We start from the raw sequence: 23,900 nt of genomic DNA, 5'->3' as shown, positions 1-23,900 counted from the left end.
CTAGGGGGCACAGCCTCAAGGTAAAGGGGGGGCGTTTTAGAACGGAGTTGAGGAGGAACTTCTTCACTCAAAGGGTGGTGAATCTCTGGAATTCTCTGCCCGTTGAAGTGGTGGAGGCTACCTCGCTAAATATTTTTAAGAACGCGGGTTGATGGGTTTTTGATAAGAGAGGGGATTAAGGGCTATGGGGAGAGGGCGGGAATGTGGAACTGAGCCACGACAGATCAGCCATGATCTTATTGAATGGCGGGGCAGGCTTGAAGGGCTAGATGGCCTACTCCTGCTCCTATTTCTTATGTTCTTGTGTTCTTATGTTTTCATAGCTGTGGACAAAATAACACTGCAGAGTCATACGGAATCAAAATGTTAACTCTTGTTTCTTCCTCCACAGATGTTGCCAGGTCTGCTGAGTTTTTCCAGCATTTTTTATTTTTAATGTCAAAATCATTTGAAGGTTATATTGGAATTCTTGTGAATGTGCAACTAAATTTTATTGAATGCAATGTGGAAATGGGGTGCTTGCAATTATGATAAAATAATTACCATGAAAATGACTGCTATAAGTGATTCGCTGGTACTGCTCTTAGCACAGACAGAATGCTTCCAAAGAGGAACATTCAATATAAATATTAATATGAGACTGGTTAAATCAATATTGAAAAGTGAATCAAAGTTACAAAGTTGTCAAATTTTCCTTCAGTGCAATATTCAGTTTTGACCTTTGAGAGCTAAATTTGAGTTTCTTTGCCATGATTGGAAATTATGAATGCTTGTTTTTTCTGCTTTTTATTCTACACCCAAATTGCAATATTCCTTTTCCAATTACCGACTTGTCAGTTTTGATAACATTTCATTAACTCGAACTCCACCAGGCTTTCGTTTATGTACTCAGGGTTAATTTGAAAGGAATTTCTTTGAAGAAAAACACAAATTCTCATGTGGTCACATTGCTAACTGCTGGCACCAAGAACATACTTCTTGCTTCAGTTATTTTCAAGGCTGCTGATTTCACAACATGTATTTACATTTACAATGCTAATCTTGCACAGAGATGGCATTTGGACCAGTCATGTTATGAAAATGCAGTTTTTGGACCATTAGCTAGAGACTAAGTGAAGTAGGAAATTAGTTCCACCTCCTGCACCTGAATAAATCTTCACATGTGAAAGGGGATGTTGAGAAGCTAAAGATGATACAATTAACGGTACTCCTGTGTGAGTGTTACTAATCCGAAGCACGGGGAACATTGTAGGTATATTGTTAAACATTTGAAAACTGTTTGGAAACACAATTGGAATTAGCCCATATCAAGGTGAGGATTAATTTGGAGGTGTTGGGAAGAGCAGACAATGGATTATAATGTGAGAGAATATAAAATGGGCAAGAGGTAATTTAGCCTAACAGATATGCTCCTTTCACATTCCAGTTCAAACTTGTTCTATGATGGAAAATAGAGCAGTCTCAAGAGGTCAGGTGACTTACTGCTGTTCCTATTGCTTATGTTCTTTCCTTCTTGTGGACCGTATCCCACTTATTTAATCTGTTGGGAGACGTGATTAACTTCATGTAAAAGTTCTAAGAAAGCAAAATCTGCCAAGTTTCTTGTCTACTTGCTAAAATAAGTAACAGACCTCCAAAATATGCTTCTAATCCTACAACCAAATCTTCCAATTTTGACAAGTTTAATTCGACAAATGACATTTCCATGGTCCTAGCAACATTAGATTCATTGTGTTCTATAAAATATTTGATCATCTATGCAGGTATTTTTTAATTTTCAATCCAATTCTTGGCCATCTATTAATCTAACGTTTCCTTAAAGAAATTTTTTTTATTCATTGTGGGACATGAACATTGTTGGCTGGCCTGCATTTATTGTAAAAAGTCTGACAACACCAGGTTTTAGTCCAACCTATTTATTTGATAATATACTCACAAGCTTTCGAGGGGACTGCCTCTTCATCAGGTGATTCACCTGATGAAGAGGCAGTCCCCTCGAAAGCTTGTGAGTATATTATCAAATAAATAGGTTGGACTAAAACCTGGTGTTGTCAGACTTTTTACTGTGTTTACGCCAGTCCAACGCTGGCATACCCACATCATGACTGCATTTATTGCCCATTCCAACACAGTATTGTCCCTTTTTGCTAGAAATCTATAAGGAGATCATCTTTGAAAGTTAAGTCTTGCTTGAGGGTTGCACACAAATTCTTTAATTCTGTGAGCGTAGCCTCACTAATTAACCTCTTTATACAAGAGCATAACTTACGCCTTCCAGCACTTCAAAAACCTGGATTATGTCTTGTCTCAATATTTTTTTCTCCAGCATGAACAACTTCAATTTCGAATCCTTCTCTGTACTTTAATAGCTTCAAGTTTCACCATCATCTTTGTCACTTTGCTTGAAGTGTCTGATTCACAATTTTTTTTTGAAGCAAAGGTATCAAAGCTGTATTATCAACATGTCCTCGTCAATTTATCCAAGAGCTATAAATTCTTGTTTCGGTTTATCTATGTTCATGGTACTTATATGTGGTTGTGAATTGGCTAAGCTGATCAAACAGTATTCCTCTGCCGAGAGAGGACACATTGCAAATGTGGGCCTTCATAGCGAGCGGATTTGGGTATAGGGATAGGATGTTTTGCTGCAATTGTGTAGGGAGCTGGTGAGGCCACACCTGAAGTATTGTGCACAGTTTTGGAGTCCTTAACTGAGAAAGGATGTTCTTGCTGTAGAGGCAGTACAGTGAAGGTTTACCATGCTGATTTCTGGGATGGCAGGTCTGTCATGTGAGGAGAGATTAAGTCGGTTAGGATTATATTCACTGGTGTTTAGAAAGGTGAGAGAGGATCTGATAGAAACTTGTAAAATTCTAACAGGTTTAGACAGGGTAAATTTAGAAAGAATGCTCCCAATGATGGGGAAATCCAAAACAAGGGCTCATGGCTTGAAGATAAGGGGCAAACCTTTTAGAACTTAGGTGAGGAGGAATTTCATCACTTAGAGGGTGGTGAATATGTGGAATTCACTGAGGCCAAAATGTTATCTGATTTCAAGAAGAAATTATATCAACCTCTAAAGGTTAAAGAGGTCAAGGGATATGGGGGAAGGGGGGATCATGGTATTGGATTTGATGATCAGCCATGATCAAAATGAATGGCAGAGCAGGCTAGAAGGGCTGAATAGCCTACTCTATGTTTCTATGTAAAGTAGGCCAGGGTTGAATCATAGAGATATGAGGATGGAGGAACATTCTCAAGTTCTGCTTGACAATCTTTGAAAATTGAAATTGGTAAACTTGGAGTGTGGATTGGTACTTGAGACTATGATGTTGTGGCCATTACGGAGACTTGGTTAGAACAGGGACAGGAATGGTTGTTGGCAGTTCCGGGGTATAGATGCTTCAGTAAGAGTAGGGAAGGCAATAAAACAGGTGGAGGAGTAGCATTGTTAATCAAGGATAGTTTAACGGCTGCTGGAAGGCATTTCGAGGGTGATCTGCCTACTGAGGTAATATGGGCTGAAGTCAGAAATAGCAAAGGATCGATCACGTTGTTAGGAGTTTTCCATAGGCCCCCAAATAGTAATAGAGATGTGGAGGAGGGAATGGCAAAGCAGATTATGGATAGTGTGGAGGTCGCAAGGTAGTTATCATGGGTGACTTTAACTTTCCAAATATTGATTGGAACCTTTATAGGTCGGATAGTTTGGATGGGACACTTTTTGTACAGTGTGGATAAGCGACAAGAGTGGGGCCACATTGGTACTGGTATAATGAACTGGGCCAAGTGTTAGATTTGTTTGCAGGAGAGCACTTTGGAGATAGTGATCACAATTTGGTATCCTTCATTATTGCACTAGAGAGGGATAAGGTCACACGGCAGGTCAAGGTTTATAATTGGGGTAGGGGTAATTATGATGCAATTAGGCAAGAATTAGGGAGCATAAGATGGGAACAGAAACTGTCAGGTGTGGACACAAATGAAAATTGAAACTTTTTCAAGGAACAAATACTGCGTGTCCTTAATAGGTATGTCCCTGGCAAGTAGGAAGGAAATAGCCGAGTGAGGGAACCATGGTTCACAAAGGAGGTTGAATGTCTTGTTAAGAGGAAAAAGGAAGCGTATGTAAGGATGAAAAGACAAGGTTCAGTTGGGTTACTTGAGGGTTATAAGGTGACTAGTAATGAGTTAAAGAAAGGGCTTAGGAGAGCTAGGAGGGGACATGAGAAGTCCTTGGCGGGTCAGTTAAAAGAAAACCCCAAGGCTTTTTACTCTTGATGTGAGAAATAAAAGAATGGCCAGGGTGAGGTTAGGCCAGTCAAGGATAGTAGTGGGAACTTGTGCATGGAGTCAGGAGAGATAGGTGAGGTGTTGAATGAATACTTTTCTTCAATGTTCACTAAGGAGAGAGGGGCCATGTATTTGAGGATGAGTGTGTGATACAGGCTGATAGGATGGAGGAAGTAGATGTTCTGAGGGAAGATGTATTAGCAATTTTGAAAAACCTGAGGGTCGATAAGCCCCCTGGACCAGATAGGATACATCCTAGGATACTTTGGAAGGCAAGGGATGAGATTGCGGAGCCTTTAGCTTTGATGTTTGGGTCCTCACTGTCCACGGGGATTGTGCCAGAGGACTGGAGAGTGGCAAATGTTGTTCCTCTCTTCAAGAAAGGAAATAGAAATGACCCTGGTAATTATAGGCCAGTTAGTTTTACCTCGGTGGTCGGTAAGTTAATGGAAAGGGTCCTGAGAGATAGGATTTATGACCATTTGGAAGGAAGCAGTTTAATCTGGGATGGTCAGCATGGTTTTGTGAGGGGTAAATCCTGCCTCACAAATTTGATTGAATTCTCTGAGGAGGTAACTAAGCGTGTGGACAGAGGTAGAGCAGTTGATGTCGAATACATAGATTTTAGTAAGGCATTTGATAAGGTTCCCCATGGTAGGCTCATGAAGAAGATAAGGATGTGTGGGATAGAAGGAAATTTGGCCGATTGGATAAACAACTGCCTCTCTCATAGAAGACGGAGAGTGGTGGTGGAAGGAAAATTTTCAGACTGGAGGCCAGATACCAGCGGTGTACCAGAGAGGTCAGTGCTGGGTCCTCTGCTATTTGTGATTTTTATCAATGACTTGGAAGACGGGGCTGAAGGGTGGGTTAGTAAATTTGCTGATGACACCCAGATTGGTGGAGTAGTGGATGTGGTGGAGGGCTGTTGTAGGCTGCAAAGAGACATTGATAGGGTGCAGAGCTGGGCAGAAAAGAGGCAGGTGGAGTTTAACCCTGATAAGTGCGAGGTGATTCATTTTGGTAGGACAAACTTGAATGCAGATTACAGGGTCAACGGCAGGGTTCTGAGGAATGTGGGAGAACAGAGAGATCTTGGGGTTCATATCCACAGATCTCTGAAGGTTGCCACTCAAGTGGATAGAGCCGTGAAGAAGGCTTATAGTGTGTTAGCGTTTATTAACAGGGGGTTTGAGTTTAAGAGCCATGGGGTTATGCTGAAGCTATATTGGACGTTGGTGAGACCACATTTGGAATATTGTGTTCAGTCCTGTTTAGCTCACTATAAGAAGGATGTGGAAGCATTGGAGAGAGTGCAGAAGAGATTTACCCGAATGCTGCCTGTTTTGAAGGGTAGATCTTATGAGGAAAGGTTGGGGGAGCTGGGGCTTTTTTCTTTAGAGCGGAGGAGGATGAGAGGCGACTTAATAAAGGTTTATAAGATGATGAGGGGGATAGGTAGAATGGACATGCAGAGACTATTTCCTCAGGTGGATGTAGCTGTTACTAGGGGGCATGACTATAAGGTTCATGGTGGGAGATATAGGCGGGATGTCCGAGGTAGATTCTTCACTCAGAGACTGGTTGGGGTGTGGAATGCACTGCCTGCTGTGATAGTGGAGTCGGACACTTTAGGAACTTTCAAGTGGTTATTGGATAGGCACATGGAGCACTCCAGAATGATAGGGAGTGGGATAGCTTGATCTTGGGTTTGGACATAGCTCGGCACAACGTTGAGGGTTGATGGGCCTGTACTGTGCTGTACTGTTCAATGTTCTATGAAACATATTTATGAAGAACTTTACCTCAGGCAATGAGATGAGTTAGGTGCATAGCATGACACAATTGATTATGCACAGTTATGGAAGATTTACTCTGTTTCTAATTAATTTGTTGATGACAGAATTACATTGATTGGAAACTTGCAGTGAATATTAGCTCCTAAGTCCTTTGGTATGGATACACTTGAATTGTGTGCCCTCATTTCAATGATGGATTTTCTGGCCTTTCCCGCTGAATGTGATCTCACAATATGGGTTCCCCAATGGGGCAGCTGGTGAGCAGTGCAGATGGCCATTGAGTTTGGTGGGACCAGAAGACCCCCCAATGCCCCAGTAGCAAACCACCTTTGCTATCAGAAAACTCAATGCAGGGGGCAAGCGGTGGGTGGGGAAATCCAGTCAATCTTTCTCATAGAATTTATGTTGATTAGTCTGTTTTTGTGGATAACAGAATATGGTTTAGACGAGAAGCTTTGTAAATTTATGGAAAAAAAACAGGGTTAATTATTCTGCTAATTTTACAGGGGTGAAGAAAGATGGAAGGGAGATTATGTGAGAAAGTGTTGCAGAATGCTAGGAAATACATGATGTTGGACTCATTTTTAACACTGGTGCAAGTAGGTGGGTTTAAATCTCATTTTTGTTCTTAAGGTACACTCTATTTTCTCTTTTCTAAGAACTGTCATTGGAAATGTACTATCTCTGATCAAGAGGGTTGGTAGGTTTCCAGACCAATTCAAATCCCATTTGAATCAAGTGTCTGGTAGCTGTGGAAAAGACACCCAGTTTCCATCTGCTTGCCCTGTGTATGGTACTTCTTCATGCAGCATGCCTGTGATGGGTAATTCAGTATTTAGAGAAATAATGGCACAGATCACATTCATATTGTTCATGGAGCTCCCCTTTTAGAATTCAATATGTTGCACCATCAAACATCTTTAAGTAGATGTATCTTAATATAAAGAATAAAATAAACATTGGAAGAGAGTACATGTTGTGCGAACTAACTTTGAACTTCTGGACAAAGTTTAATGTCATGTCCCAAAGGCGGGCTGGAAGGTGGGGTGGCCCATATAATTGGGAAAAAGATGCATGGTGGAGACCACATTGCTTTCCCGACTCTTGTCCGCTAAGTCCAGGGTGGGAAGGATCGAGGACAGACTTTCCACCTGGAGACTAATTGATGTTCTTAAGCTGCCCACAGCCACTAGCATTCATGTGGGCAACCTGCAAGGTAGACTGGTAGGTATGTCTACGGCCTCATGGGGTTTGGGAGGTCCCTCCTACTTGAGAAACCCATGCTCAATGGAGAAATGAATTGGGTAGCAAAGTCACCTAACTAGGAAGAGCTTTGCCTGCTCCTAAATTAAGCCCCCACATCCTCCTGCCCTCCAGCCTGCCCCCCCCTCCCCCCCCCCAACCCCACCCCCCACCTCCCTGCAGCACCACACTCTTGCTGAGGTCTCCCTGACTCCTCAGTGAGCCCAATTCAAGTGCCTTTCCTCCAGGGCTTCAGTGGTATGCTTCAGCCTGGGCCTTCTGCTGTATTAGCAATGACCATTTCAGCAGTGTCAGTGCTGCCAGCCTGTGATTGATCAGCAGCCCACAGAGCCAGGATAGTCTCCCTGAAGGCGTTGAGGACCTTGATGTCAATTAGCTTAGTGTGTGATTGGCATGAAATTGGGTTGGGGTATTGGAATGGGCAGCCAGTGAATGGGTGTACTGAGATGAATGTTAAATTTTGTGCTACATCTGAAGCTTTTCCTGAGTATGGCTGATAAATATTGAATGTGCACTTAAGCATACAAGATGTCACAAGTTGGCTATGATGGATTAGGAAACATTACTTAAAGGGATGATGGTGAATAGGCAATGGCAAACATTCAAAGAGTGCATGGGTGAACTACAACAATTGTTTATTCCTGTCTGGCGCAGAAGTAAAATGGAAAAGGTGGCCAAACCACATCTGCAATGTTGTGTGCGGTTTTGGTTTCCTTATCTGAGGACTATCAGTGCTGCGCCATTCCTCATTGGTCCACCTAGTTTACTCTCCCATTCTATTGCTTCACAAGGAAACTAGGAATCACTGTAATTATAATGTCATGGGAAAGATTTTGATAAATGAAACACTGATAAATAAATATTCATGTATATGGCAAGTTTCCATTAGTTTATCCATTTTGATTAAACAGGGAAATAAAATTTATAATTCAAGCCATCTTTCTTAAACAATTTACTTGTCTCTTTGCCCCAAATGACATAAGTGCATTAAAAGCAGAAAATGCTGAAAAAATTCAGCAGATCTTGCAGCATCCGTGGAGAAAGAAACAGTGTTAATATTTCAAGTTTAAAATGACTCATCTTCAGATCTGATTCAGGTGCATTAATGCTTATGGTTAAATATGGACTGGTACTGATTAAAATATGGAGCAGGAAGATGCAGTAAAGAAAAAAAAATCAATTTGTTTGCCTTGCACTGTGCAAAATGAATTGCATTTTCGATCATAGATTTGCACTAATTTGAACCTGAGGTTTAATGCAGACAAGTAATCAAAAGTGTTGGTGATTTAGTAAATGTGTGTTTTGAGAACTAGAGTAAAAGCTTCATTGATTTTAGTAGGGCCAACTATTTATCACATTTATTTGATAATCCTGAATGTTAATAGTTGATTGTCCTAATAGATGGAAGAAATGCAATCGTGACAGATGATAAATTGCCATGTTTCTCACTCTGTTGCGTATTGTGAGTTTGTTGTATCTTTACTGATGGTTTTTAATTCCCTGGATTGAATTTATTTAATTAAATTACAATTGAATTCCCCATGTGCAGTTCTATTTATTAAAGAAAGATTCAGTTTGAAACACAAGAATGAAGAAGACAGCTGGAATATGTGAAGTCCGTCACATCTAGTTGAGTCACTTGATGATACATTTGAATAAAATTTGCTTCCTCTTGACAAACATTTGTAAACAATGGTGCTTGATTTTATGTATTTTTTTGCTATTAAGGAGTTGGATCAGCTGCACAATCATTCATTTGCTATTGTAAAAACATCACAAACAAGCGACACGGTGAATGTATTCCAATATACTGATATATTTGAATATCAAATATTTTAGTGATACTATCATTGACAATTGTCTATAACTGACCTCACTAATTCACAGCTACATTGTAACAATGAAGACGCTAATGTTGGAACAGGGACTATATTTTGGTGTCAGACTTTGCTTGATCACTGAGGAATAATATATTATATAAGTAAATAGCTAGTTTTTAGCTAATGGAAGTAGATCATAAGGCAGCTTGTAAATTGTCTGTGGAAGAGAATGAGTTTGATGGGCCAATTAAGTTCCTTTCCAGGGGTGTACTTGACTGATCGATGCGATGTAGCAATTACCAAAGATATAAAAACCAGAAAGATGTTAGAAAAACTCAGCAGGTCAGCCAGCGTGTGTGGAAAGTGAAACAAAAGTTAATGTTTCGAGTCCATATGACTCTTCAGAGCACAATAGACAATATGATGTTGATTTATAGCAGTAAATAATGGAATGTAAATCATGGGAAGTTATGATTAAACTTCATGGAATTTTGGACAAATCATACCTTGAATACTTGAAAAACCACCAGGTAGATTCCCCCTTTGCAGCATTATCATACAATCCCTACAGTGTAGAAGGAGGCTATTCAGCTCATCAAGTCTGCAGCAACCACAATCCCACTGAGGCCGTATCCGCATCACCACATATATTTACCCTGCTAGTCCCCCTGACGTTAGGGGGCAATTTAGCATGGCCAATCCACCTAACGTGCACGTCTTTGAACTGTGGGAGGAAATAGGAGGACCCAGAGGAAACTCAAGCAGACATGGGGAAAATGTGCGAACTCCACAGAAACAATGACTGAAGCTGGGAATTGAATCTGGGTCCTTGGTGCTATGAGTCAGCAGTGCTAACCATTGTGCCACCATTCCGCTCAACTATGAAGTGAAGACTAGTGAGACTGGGACTTTTAGAAATATATAAACGAGTTAAGAGTATTTTTAAAAATCTGGAATTTTAAAAAAAATTGCATTATGAGCACAGAATTAGGGCTCGAGCCAATAATATGCAAGTTGGACATTGATATCAGGAACTTTCTATCTAAACAAAGTTAGACCAATCTGACCATTATTTGAAGACTCCTCCTAACTCAAGTCTCACACAGGAGATTTTTAAGTCATTCATTCAGTGTCGAAAATAATTTTCCAATATCTTCTTTGTTGTTTTAATTTGCTGAGACCTTCTCCGAGGTAGGCTTCAATCAAGGTTAAAGAATCCAAGGCACCTTTTGAATCAATTTTGACTTGCTTAACAGATGCTCCTCAAGTTTATTCATAATAATCAATTCCATTCCATTAGATTAGATGGGATAGTGGTACAACTCTTGGCGCTAACGTTCTCTGTGATCAGCCGATTACCATTTTTGAACAAGGGCAACAGAATAGTCGGTTTTCAGTTTACTGGGACTTCCATATTGATGTCTATTGATCGTAATGATTGTTAGTGTCCCACAGACCACCTCCCAAGTGTTTCTCAGCACATAAGATAATACTTTCTGTCAAAGAGAATTCATTTGTTTTAAAGTGACTTGGATTTCCGTCTTATTAATGATGGAATTAGTCATTTCACTGGGGTATCTTTGTTCAGGGAGGGCATGTCACTTATTATTTCCCTTGTAAATAGAGGAGGAAGCAGTCATTCAGAATCATCATTCTTTTTTGATCCTGTGTGGTCTGGCAGCTGTTTTCATCTTCTAGTGGCTTTTTCCTTTTCCTCAGCTGCCCCCATGTTATTCAGCAGTTCATCGTTTATCAGTTTGCACAAAAATCTAAAATTCTTCTTCAAATAAAATGCCTTGCGGCCCTAAATGAAGATTATTTAACTGTCTTTAACTTAGAATAATGACATTGACAAGTTTAGTGAATTTTCATAGAATCCTACAGTGCAGAAGGAGGCATTCGGCCCACTGAGTCTGTACCGACCACAATCCCATCCAGGCCTTATCCCAATAATCTCATGCATTTACCCTAGCTAGTTCCCCGACACTAAGGGGCAATTTAGCATGGCCAATCCAGCTAACGTGCACATCTTTTACCTATTTTCATTGATATGAGGGTATTATGATAGCTTGCTTGCTGAGCTCAGTGCACTCTGTCACTGTGTATGTGCATTTACTAACACTGGGTAAGCAGCATAAAGCATTAGGCCGGTAAGGATTGAAGACCTGGTAGATCAGTCAACTGCTGAGTTGATATGTTGTAACATATAACACCTGAAACATCCAGATAATACATATACTGCCTTTTTATAGAGACTGAGTGGGATCTTGCCAAACAGCAAGGTGATTAGGCAGCAATAAAGAACGTTTACATTTATCTCTTGTGTATTTTGGATGTGAGAGAACAACTGCGGGTCAGCTCCTTGTGTTTACATTGCTAAAGCTGCCTCCTTTCATTCACTATCAAAATTATAAACCTGCATTTTTGAAGTCTATAATTTTGCTGTGAAGAGTTTCTGCCATCTGCATTAGAGAACCTCTAAGGATAGAAGAATTTGGGGATTAGTACAATATTGCTCTGATCAACCGAGTGAAAGCCAAGTGCAACAATGGCAAAATTTAACAGAGCAACAGGCCGTATCCAAGTTGGAGAGGTCAGTATTTAAAACTCTGTGACCAGCCTGAACGACTACACCACTACAGTAACTGACTTCATTAGTAAGTGTGTAGAAGACCGTGTGCCAAAGAAACAAACCCATGTGTTTCCCAACCGGAAACTATGGATAAACAAGGATATTCACTGCCTGCTGAAATCCAGGTCTGAAGCATTCAAGTCAGGCAACCCTGACTTATATGAGAAAACCAGATATGATCTCCAGAAATACATACAAGATGCCAAAAGACAGTACTGGACCAAGCTAGAATCCCAGACTAGCCAGACAGGCTCCCGTCGGCTATGGCAAGGTCTGCAAGACATTACGGGCTACAAGATGAAGGCAGGTAAAATTGCTGGTGCCAATGCATTCTTCCCTGATGAGCTCAATGTCTTTTATGTCCGTTTTGAGCAAGAGGTCAGTGAGAACATGTCCCCATCCTGGAGGCCTCTGATGAACCTGTATCCGAGGTCACCAATTGCTGACGTCAGAGCAGCCTTCTCAAACGTCAACCCACAGAAATCAACTGTCCTGGATGGAATACCCAGACAAGCACTCAGATCCTGCACGAACCAGCTGGCGGGAGTATTCGCAGACATCATCAACCTCTCTTTACACCAATCTGAGATCCTGAACTGCTTCAAGAAGATGTCCATCATCCCAGTACCAACGAAAAACCAGGCACCATGCCTGAATGATTATTGTCATTCCCCTCCAACTCGATTTTCAAGTTTGCTGATGACACCACCATTGTGGGTCAGACCTCCCTCAATGTCAACAAAAGGAAAGAGATAGTCATCAACTTAAGGAAGCGTAGTCGAGAATGTGCTCCTGTCTATGTCAATGGGGAAGAAGTAGAAATGGTCGAGAGCTTCAGGTTTTTAGATGTTCAGATCACCAACAACCTGTCCTGGTCCCTCCACGCAGACACTATGGGTAAGAAGGCACACCAACTCCTCTACTTTCTCGGAAGAATAAGGTAATTTGGCATGTCTGCTACAACTCTCACCAATTTCTACAGATGCACCACAGAAAGCATTCTTTCTGGTTATATCACAGCTTGGCATGGCTCCTGCTCTGTCCAAGACTGCAATAAATTACAAAGGGTCGTGAACGAAACCCAGTTCATCGCTCAAACCAGCCTCCCACCCATTGACATTTCCCACTACCTCAGAAAAGCAGCCAGCATAATCAAGGACCTCACACACCCAGACATATCTCTCCCATCTTCTTCCAGTGGGGAAAGGGATACAAAAACCTGAGGACACATGCCAACTGACTCAAGAGCAGCTTCTTCCATGCTGGCATCAGACTTTTGAATGGACCTACCTTGCATTAAGTTGATCTTCTCTATCCCTTAACTATCACTATATCACAACATTCTGCACTCTCTTCTTTCCTTCTCAATGATTAGTATGCTTTATCTGTATAGTGTACAAGGAACAATACTTTTCACTGTATACTAATAAATGTGACAATAATAAATCAAATTAAAGTTATGTTCAATTTGTTTGTTTAATTTACCCAGTTTGTTTTCTTTCGCTAAAATAGTTACAATGCTTCAAGCGTACTTCATTGGCTGTAAATTGCTTTGGGATGCCCAGTGGTTGTGTAAGGCATTATTAATGCAAGGCTTCTTTCTCATTACCTGAGCAGCAATCTTGTAATTTTTCAAGGCCTTTTATAGGCACTTCTTTCGTGTTTAAATAAGAAAAAAACAGAGGTTTTCAAAGGCACCGCTGGCAGTTTTTTTCCCTCTACGTTCTTTAAGGTATCAGAAAGCAGTTGCTTTTGAGTGGCTGCATACCTGAGCTGGAGACACAAACTATGAGAGGTTAGAATGAGTTCAAGTTTGCTTTATTCAAACATCAGAACAGTTAAATATGAGAATTATAAATGAAGTAAGGCAGAAGAATACTAATGATAAACACATTTCAGTTTTCCACGATCCAAAATGTGAACTCTCCTTTGTTCAATTTTGTGCAGTAATCCAAATCATGGTCTGGGAAGTTCTGACCTCTCATCTTCCCAATTAAATTTTCAGTTTCCATATTCTAAATTAAAACATATGAACACTTATAAACATGCCACACACAAAGTTATATAATTAAATAATGCAGATTTAAATAGTAGTTTCACAGATTCAGAACAAATTACAAAACCTATATTCATTTATACATTAAATAATACTCATCTTCAGTCATAAAAAATAAAAATTACATTTTAAATCAACCAGTAACAGTAGGATCAACTACTTAAAAGTCCACAAGGGAATGGAGGGAGAGCCTGAAGATTAGTTGGAGGATGGAGGCCAGGCAGGGGTGAGGGTTTGCTTGGGCAGGAGGACCAGGGATGCCCTCATTGCTTCCCGGTTTTGCACACTAAGACTGTCCGGCAGCTCAACAATCACCCAATCACTTGCCCTCCGCACCCCGCACCCCCCATCCCCCGCCAAAGACATTCATGATCCAGGGCAGCACGGTGGCACAGTGGTTAGCACTGCCGCCTCACAGTGCCAGGGACCCGGGTTCAATTCCACCTTCCGGGCCACTGTCTGTATGGAGTTTACAGGTTCCCCCTGAGTCTGCGTGGGTTTCCTCCAGATGCTCCTATTTCCTCCCACACTCCAAAGATGTTCAGGTTAGGTGGATTGGCCATGTTAAAATTGCCCTTTAGTGTCAGGAGGACTAGCTAGGGTAAATGCATAGGACTATGGGGATCAGGCTTGCAATTGTGGTTGGTGTAGATTCAATGGGCTGAATGGCCTCCTTCTCTTCTGTAGAATTCTATGATTCTACAACCTCCTTCATTACCACGGGAGGTTGCCTGCTGCATGTCGATGCAGGAGGCTGATGATGACATGCTGTGAGGAAAACCCTGATGCTTATGTCTGTCTGCTGCCAGTATGCTGACTCTTGGGCTCACATGCGAGTGGGGGTTGGATCCACATCCCTTTGTCCCTAGCTAGGATCCTGTGTTCACTGATTAATGATAGAGTCCTGCCTGGGTGTATGTCACTATTGTCTGAGTGGGCCTTACTGTTTGCCTTGCCTGTGGGAAAAATTGTCTCCAGATGGGGTGGGAACCTATCCCAGTGGGAGGAGGGTCAAAGAGGCTTTAATGTTGTAACCAAGAGGTTTCAATAAGGTGACTTATACTTTTGTGATCATTTATTTTGACCCAAAACTATCAGTGCCTAACTTCACTCCTGCCCACTCTGTGTCCCCAAAACTCTTTCACCTTCTGAGCCTTCCCACCGCATCTAGGTGTACTCCCAGGACACACATCAGAAGTGGAGATGGCCTGCTGCCTTCCACACCCGATTGCCTGAGATGCCCTTGGCCAGCATCCTCTGGGGCATGGACCTGGAGGGACCTAGTCAACTTTTGGGTGGCACTGATGTTGCCATGTCACCCTGTCCTGCCTGCTGCTCCTGAAAAGCATCAGTTTCAGGAATGGGGGGAGTTAAAAGGACTGCTTGGGTCTCCTGGGCAGAAGACCTCAGGATAAGCTCCAGTACTTCCTCCTCCCTCTGGGTACCCCTGGTACCTGGGTTGCTCCATGGGACAGAGAGGCAGTTGGAGTGAGTTCCAGAAGCCACCACATCATCTGCTGCTGCCACTTCTGTAGGCCTTCCTGTGTCAGCACAATGGTGTTGCATCCCTCCAGCGATGGTTCTTGGTGTCTACACCATCTCTCAACAATATCCTTAGAAATTGAACCATGGTTTGGAGTTTACCAGTCATGAATCTGACATTTTACCTCAGGCTTTCCACTGTGGGTACCATCCTTGCAATGTTGGCCTGCATGCCACCTAATGTCAGCAACATCTCCTGCAACAGAAAGTCTCTGGGACTTCTCCATTCGGCCTTGCAGTTGTACGAACGTTGCTGACAATCTCTTCTGGATTTCTCAGCTCTGTGGGAGAAATCCACAGATTTCTGCTTTTGCATCTCTAGCAGCTAAGAGACGAATGTGTCCAGAGGCACAGTACCTGGCTGGGATACAGCTGTGTCTAAAAGTGCCTAAAGATTGCATAACCAATGGGAATCACTCCAATTTCCACAGAGGAAATTATACTTTGTCATTTTTTTGGGAAAATTTCACCCGTGATCTTTGTGCCAATTACGAACCAGTCCAGTTCTGCTTTGAAGGGGCATAGAGTCTGTAATCACAGGCCAGTATTGTATTTCTGAGGTTTATTACTTCCTGGGCAATTAAGAACTGCCTAACAACCATCCTAGCCCTACTGCTGATAGTTCATATATAAAAATTATTTCCAAACCAGAATTTTATAAACAATTATCTCTGCGTTTCCAAAGTTTTAATGGGCTTGCATGGCTTTATTGCTCATTTATACCTGAATCGATATATTTCCCACACGCATAATACTGACATAGAACATAGAACATAGAACACTACAGCACAAACAGGCCCTTCGGCCCACGAGTTGCGCCGATCACATCAACACCTGTCTATAACCCTCAATCCCATAAAACCCCATATACTCATCCAGAAGTCTTTTAAAAGACCCCAGCGAGTTTGCCTCCACCACCACTGACGGCAGCCGATTCCATTCACTCACCACCCTCTGAGTGAAAAACTTACCCCTAACATCACTTCTGTACTTTCCTCCCCGCACCTTAAACCTGTGTCCTCTCGTAGCGACCATTTCAACCCGGGGAAATAGCCTCTGAGAATCCACCCCATCTATTCCTCTCAACATTTTATAAACCTCTATCAGGTCGCCTCTCAACCTACGTCTCTCCAGGGAAAAGAGACCCAGCTCCCTCAACCTAACTTCATAAGGAATGCCTCCCAGTCCAGGCAACATCCTTGTAAATCTCCTCTGTACCCTTTCAATAGCTTCTACGTCTTTCCTATAGTGAGGCGACCAGAACTGCGCACAGTACTCCAAATGAGGCCTGACAAGGGTCTTATAAAATGCAATGGGAAATTTTAAAAGATTAAAAGCAATATTTTAACACTAAGCTGAAGATAATTTCTGTTATCATTGTGGGTCTTAGCTTATGTTGTCATGATCAGATTTGGTAGAGACTGCTGGAGGCAAGGCTTTTGGTGAATTTTACCTTTTATTAAACACTTTTCTAATTATAAATGTTACAAGGCTTCACATAGAACAATCTCTGTGTGGTCTGCTATCATGTGATCTTAAATCATTGATAATGTAGACTGTCTATTTACATTTTATTCACATGGTGGTGTCTATTTACACGGGCAGCAAGGTGGTGCAGTGGTTAACACTGCTTCTCGCTGCGCCACAGACTCCCCATGTCTGTGTGGGTTTCCTCCGGTGCTCTGGCTTTCTCCCACAGTCCAAGGGTGTGCAGGTTAGGTGGATTGGCTACAATAAATTGTGTCTCCAAATGTATCAGTTAGGGAGATTATTGGAGTAAGTATCTGGCATAAGTGGGATAGGATGGGGATGGGCCTGTGTAAGATGCTTTATCAGCGAGACGGTACAGAGTTGATGTGCCAAATGGCCTCCTTCTGCACTGTGGGGATTCTATTCTATTTTAACATTGACCTTTTACACCGCCTGATCAAAATAAAAAATTATGTTGTGCTGGCCACGTGTAATTGTAGAAAAAATCCCACCAGATAACTCCTATTAGAGTTTTAAATTTGTGTTTATTAGTCTCATCAGTAGGCTTACATCAACACTGCAATGAAGTTACTTGACTTACATTAACATCGTAATGGAGTTACTGTGAGAATTCCCTAGTCACCACACTCTGGCACCTGTTCGGGGACACTGAGGGAGAATTTATCATGGTCAATGCACCTAACCTGCACAGCTTTCAGACTGCAGGAGGAAACCGGAGCAACTGGAGGAAACCCACACAGACACAAGAAGAACATGCAGACTCCACACAGACAGTGATGCGAGGCTGGAACTGAACCCAGGTCCCTGGTGCTGAGAGGTAGCATTGCTAATCACTGTGACGCCCAATAAAGTTAGGAAGCCTTCTAAATGAAATTAAAAACAGAAAATGCTGGAAACACTCAGTAGGTCAGGCAGTATCTTTGGGGAGAGAAACAGGATATTTTTTGGGCTAATGGTACTTTGCCAGAGCTCAGAAGAGAAACAGACAGCAATGAAAAATTCCAATTATCCCATATCACATAGGAATGTCATCACCAAATTAATTTTCTATGCATCACAAAGTCATCAAAACATCAAACAACCTTAATCAAAGTTTCCAAATATAGTTTTCTGACACATACCAAATCCAATCTTCATATTATGAATGTAAATTAAACGGGGAGAGTTGCGAAACAACTAATATATATGTTATTCGCAACCTATAATGCAGCAATTATAAAATGGCAACAAGATTCAGGTATGAATGCGGAAGTTAATTGTTTTGAAAGAACATTCTTTCATGTAAAAGTGTTTGATCAGTCCCTTTATTTGCAAAGGAGAAAAATCAAAAGATTCATCATGTTCATTATGCCGACGCTCAAGTTTTTTTCTTGACATTCTAATGCAGCTATTTCTGGAACTCGATGCTTACTACTTGCAGAAAGTTAAATGCTTCAAACCATATGTATCTGATCATGGGGCACCATATCTTCACCAACCAGTCACATCATTGCAGTCCGCTGACTGATTCAGTTATTTGTAGGTCAGAATATTGGATTGTTGGGTGTATCCTTTACTATAGAATCTGTTGACCTGGTCACTATCTGTACTCTACCACATTCGTAATTTGTGAATTTTGATTTCTGGAAGTGTGCTATATTATACAGGCAATGCAAACGCGTACTTTCATGATACAGGCTGACTCTATCAGTTTGGCCAATTGAAATGAATTATTCAGCTGCTGCAACACCATCTGTTCCACACTGTGTTCCTAGAAGTGGCCTTGATATATTGAGAAGCATTGCGGTTGACAATTCCAGTATTTATGATTCTTTTGTGTAGAAAACTGACTGTACTGAAAGGTTGTGATTTGATGCAGCTGCAGTATAACATTTGTTCTCAGAGTAGTTGCAGTTCTTAGTCACCCGAATGCCATTTGTGCAGTTGAGAGTAGCTCCTCTCACAGTTAAATAAATAGGCCACCGAAGCTAGTGAGAAGAAGTAAACAGCAACAGTGGAAAATGGTAAAGACGCATGAGGCTGAGATAATAGCTATTTGATGGACTGAGATAGTCATAGAATCCCTACAGTGCCGAAGGAGGCCATTCGGTCCACTGAGTCTCCATTGACAACTATTCTACCCAGTTCCTATCCCTGTAACCACATGTATTTACCCTGCTAGTCCCCCTGACACTAAGGGGCAATTTATCTTGGCCAATCCACCTAAGCCATACATCTTTGGACTGTGGGACGAAACCAGAGCGCCCGGAGGAAACCCATACAGACATGGGGAGAATGTGCAAATTCCACACAGACAGTGACCCGAGGCCGGAAATGAACCCAGGTCCCTGGTACTGTGAGACAGCAGTGCTAACCACTGTGCCACCATGCTGCCCCCAAAGTGAGAAGATGTTAGTGGATCAATGCATATATCAGGGCTACAATCCATTCTCATGTATATATTGGCTACAGACTTCATCTGTATGCGCCCCACTGAACCAGATCCACCCCTGAGGCTGCGAGTGATATGCCAGCTTGTGAAAAGTGCCCACACAGGCATTTCTGCATGCAGTGGAAGCAACTGAACCATGCTGTCCTAACATCTAATGGCCGTTTCAGCTGATTTGATACCTATTGCCCAAATTTGGAGCTCACCGGTTCAATTTTGCAAATTAGGAAGATAGGAACAGAAGTAGGCCAATCAGCCCATTGAGCCTGTTCTGCCATTTAATGAAATCATGTCTGATCTGTGGCCTAACTCCATATGCCTGCTTTTAGCCCACATCCCTTAAAACCTTTGCTTAACAAAAATATATCTATCTCAGATTTAAAGATAGCAAATGATCGAGCATTAATTGCTGTTTGTGGAAGAGAATTCCAAACTCTCGCACCCTTAGTGTGTAGGAGTGCTTCCTAACGTCTCTTCTGAATTGTCAGTCTCCAACCCAATGGAAATAGTTTATCTTTATCTGCCCTGTCGTTTCCTATTAGTATTTGAAGACTTCAGTCAGATCACCCCTTAATTTCTAAATTCTCAAGAATACAAGTATAATTTGTATAATCTTTCTTCATAATTAAACCCCTAAGTCCAGGAATCATTTTATAAACCTAGGCTGCAGTCCCTCCAAAGCCAATATATTCTTCCTAAGTTGTGGTGCCCAGATCTGCTCACAGTATACTGTGGGGTATAACCAGAATTCATAAATTACTTCACAAGGTCAGACATTCAGGTGTAATAGGGACCCAGAACTATGAACTACCTGACACTTGTGTTGCGCAAATGTTACTTGCCACTTATCAGCCCAAGCCTAAACGTTGTCCAGGCCTTGCTGCAAATGGGCACAGACTGCTCCAGTGTCTGAGTTGCAGCAAATGGTGCTGAACATTGTATAATTATCGGATACGACTTAATCTTCAGAAGGCCTATGTGGTGGTTACTCCTACCCATCCTGTCATGGGCAGATGTACCTGTGACAAGATCTTCTAGTTGGCTTATCCCTCCTGATGTAATAAAAACAAAATACTGCGGATGCTGGAAATCTGAAATAAAAACATGAACTTATGGAAAACTTTAGCAGGTCTGGCAGCATCTGTGGACAGAGAAATAAGAGTTAACGTTTTGAGTCCAATATGACTCTTGAACACTTCCAAAGACTTGAAACATTAATTCCATTTCTCTCTCCACAGATGCTGCCAGAGCTGCTGTGTCTTTCCAGTATTTTCTGCTTTTATCCCGCTCTAGTTGATTCCCTCATCACCTACCACAGACTCAGTCCAGCAGAACTGTCTTTTATTGCTTGGTCAGTAATGAAGTTGCCAAGACACTTTGTGATGGACATTGAAGTCAGTGTACACATTGTTGTGCCCTTGCCACCTTCAGCACTTTTTCCAAGTGGTGTTCAACATGAAGGAGTGCTGATTCATCCATTGAGGGATTTGGGGGAACATCGATGGTAATCAGAACAAGATTTCCTTACCCATGTTTGACCTGATGCCATGAGACTTCATGGAGCTGAGGATCAATGTTGAAGTCTCCCATGGCAGTTACCGTTGTCTCACTACCCCTGCTAGATCTGCCCTGCCAGTGGGGCCAGGCATAGTGATGGTAGTCATCTGGGACATTATCTGTAATGTATGATTCAACTTGAATGACTATGTCAGGCTGACTAATCTGTGAGACAGCTCTCCCAGTTTTGGTGCAAGCCCCCTGATGTTAATAAGGAGGACTTTGCAGTATCAGCAGGGCTTCTGCATCTGCTTCTGCTTTAGTTGTACTGATATCACAGGCTAATATCCACATTCAGCTAACATTCATATGAATGGTGCTAGCTAAACCAGGCATAACCTGTTGAAATGGTAGTCCTGATTGTGAAGAACTTGTCGATGGAAATAATCTAAAGATGGGGTTGGAAGATTTCAAATGATAGCACGGTGACTGTTTCCTTTATTAATTTGTTCCACTTTCCTTGGGAAGAAAGGTTGTTGATACACTGTCTTGGAAACAAATGTTCTTTGTAGTTTGTGTGGAAAGCTGCCTTGTGTCTATGCATTGCCGGAAGGCACCAGGTACTTGTTTCTGTCAATTCCCACTCGCCTATTCCATATTTTATAGAAGATGGTCAGTCTATTTTTCTTCCTCCTTTGTTGTAGTGATTCCCATTACAAATCATTGATCAAGGTTACAACACTAAGGTGTTTCCCTTTTCTGATTCTTGTAGGGTTCTGCAGCCTGTATTTGGATTGCTTCGATCTTATTTCTGTCCTTTGTCATATACAGATCCTACACACAACTCACATACTCGAGGACTAGACAGGCAAACGTTTGGGAAACTAGAGATCTGATATTTCTGTTTCAATACCAAAGATTGTGCCTTAGAAATCCAAGAAATTTGTAATCCTGTTTGCTTTGGGTGTTAGTTGCTAAACCTGGAATCCTGATGGAAGGTTGTTTGGAAGATGAACCCCTAGGTATGGATGTGCATCCATCTGTTGGAAAATTTGATTATGGAACTTAAAGCTATCTGTTGGTGGAAAATTTGATTATGGAACTTAAAGCTATCTGTTGGTGGACGTTTTTTGTCGATAATAATATGAGACTATATTTGTTGACATTCTCAGTGTGCTATGTCGTTTCTGGTGTCGAAGTGGCCCATCTGGTTTTATTTCTTTCTGTAGCGGTTTGGTCAAGAGTCTGGAGTCATATAGGGCAGATTAGGTAAGGATGACAGATTACCTTCCTTAAAAGGGCGTTAGTGAGCTGAGTGGTCATTTGTGGTAATCAATGATAGTTTCAGAGCTGTTGTTTAAGTGCAGATTTGTTTTACGAATTAAATTTCAATTCCACCTGCTATTTTGGTGGTGGCAGGATTTGAATCCATGTCCATAGGGCATTGGGCTGGGCCCCTGTATTGCCTATCCAGCAATATTACTATGAAGCCATCATCTCCCCCTCCCACTGGGTCTGCAACACCACAGAGTAATTGAGCAAGAGGCTGAGAAGACTCTGAATGTTACCTTTTGTCAATGTGGATCTGGATTCCTCCATACACCTTAGCTGTGACAGGAGGCTGCTTGACAGGTCAACCAATATATCCAGAACCTCAAAATGAATGCTCCCCAGTGTTGCCACAAATTGACCTCCTGGCCCTCCTGTTCATAGTTCTTCCTGAGGTTGCCCTGAGGGCCTCCTGGTTCCCCTGATCTTCAGTTTACTTATTTATAATAGCAAAAAAAAACTCAGCAGCAGAATTCACTGCAACTTCCCTTTAAGAAGACAGACTGCCTTTAAGAACAGAAGGCTGGCTGCTCCTTCTGCTACCAGTACAACTCTACTGGGCCCCTTGCTACTCACTTAGACCACTGGATGTATGGGAGCTGCTTAGTCTGAATGACAATCTTGGAAATTAGATGGGCAGCAGTCATGTTATGTGGTTCCCATACGATTTGGTGTGAGCAGCTCATAATTAGCAACTCCTTTATCTGATTAACACTGTTATCCAATTTTGAGACTAGGATCTCTTCAACAACGCTCCTTAGCTGGATACATTTGAGCAGTTAATGGCATTGTTTGAGTGAGCTAGCAATGAGGTTAGTACTGAGTTAATCAGGACTCAGCAATCTAATCCAGACTGAGGGGATGTGCTTCATTTAAATAATTGCCTCTCAGCCACAGTAAAATAATACATGTGCATATCTCTTGAATGTGGTTCTGATGCTCAGACCACCAGATCTGTAATATTTCCCCTACTTTGCTGATTTATTGTGAATGGCAAAGTGCTGATGTTGTGGGTGTCACATTGCCAATGTTGCAGTAAATTTGGCAGATTGATTCCGGCAAGATCTCTACCCCAAAAGTCTTATGTTACGTGAAAATGTTGGAATTGCCATTCCTTGGATGTCAGACCTGCTCTAACCTTCTCCATCTGGGTGGCAATTGGATAATGTCTTCAGTCTGGATTAATGCATTATATCTAATGCATTATCTCTATATCTAGTACTTAGATATAGAAATGGAGTTAGGCTGACTTAGTGTTTCTTAATAATGTTATGAAAATAAACAGTTTTAATATCTATGACAACATAATGTAAACTTTTGATGACAGGTTCAGTAATTGGACATCCCTGGCAGGAAGGAAACATTCTGCTTGTTAGGTTAAATGGATGGATAATTGAGCAGTGTGGGCTGATTCTTTGGGAATCTCTGGAGGTGGGAATGGAGGCAGAATGCCCTAAAAGTTCTGGTGCTGGCCAACAAGCGAGTTGCAGGAAGCCAGTCTTGGCATTGGCCAATTCAAGGCCCAGAAGCCTGATAACCCCTATCAGGCAAGCAAGTGATTAGGTTCATAAAATTCCTTTTAAAGCTAAATTTAGGAGACCAAATGGTGCAATAGAGTGCAGATCATCTGCCTGAAAGTGAGCACCCATTGGCAGGGTGGGGTGCTGGCCTTAAAGCCCCTTCCTGCCTGTCTGGGAGTGGCATGAGTACAGTCAAAGGCCATTCTGTAGAAGAACCCATCTGCCTGGGC

At 41.8% G+C, this 23,900-nt stretch overlaps 1 protein-coding gene across 2 annotated transcripts in view; it reads left to right on the top strand.

Moving 5' to 3' along the window:
* The window catches only part of arhgap24 (Rho GTPase activating protein 24), a 619,498-nt gene that overhangs the window by 127,660 nt on the left and 467,938 nt on the right, over nucleotides 1-23,900 (top strand). The window contains exon 1 of one of the 2 annotated variants that reach the window (XM_080191092.1): nucleotides 6,679-6,695. The exons of the other annotated variant lie outside the window; for it this stretch is intronic. The gene's annotated coding sequence lies outside the window, so the exon portion shown is untranslated. Of the gene's footprint in view, nucleotides 1-6,678; nucleotides 6,696-23,900 lie in introns of those variants that run through there. 2 annotated transcript variants of the gene reach the window in all.

This window comes from Carcharhinus amblyrhynchos, chromosome 1 (genome assembly GCF_965287045.1).
Source record: "Carcharhinus amblyrhynchos chromosome 1, sCarAmb.v2.hapA, whole genome shotgun sequence".
In the NCBI taxonomy this organism is placed as follows: Eukaryota; Metazoa; Chordata; class Chondrichthyes; order Carcharhiniformes; family Carcharhinidae; genus Carcharhinus; species Carcharhinus amblyrhynchos.
Note: the sequence above shows the minus strand (reverse complement) of the source record. Positions and strands in the feature narration are given on the sequence as shown.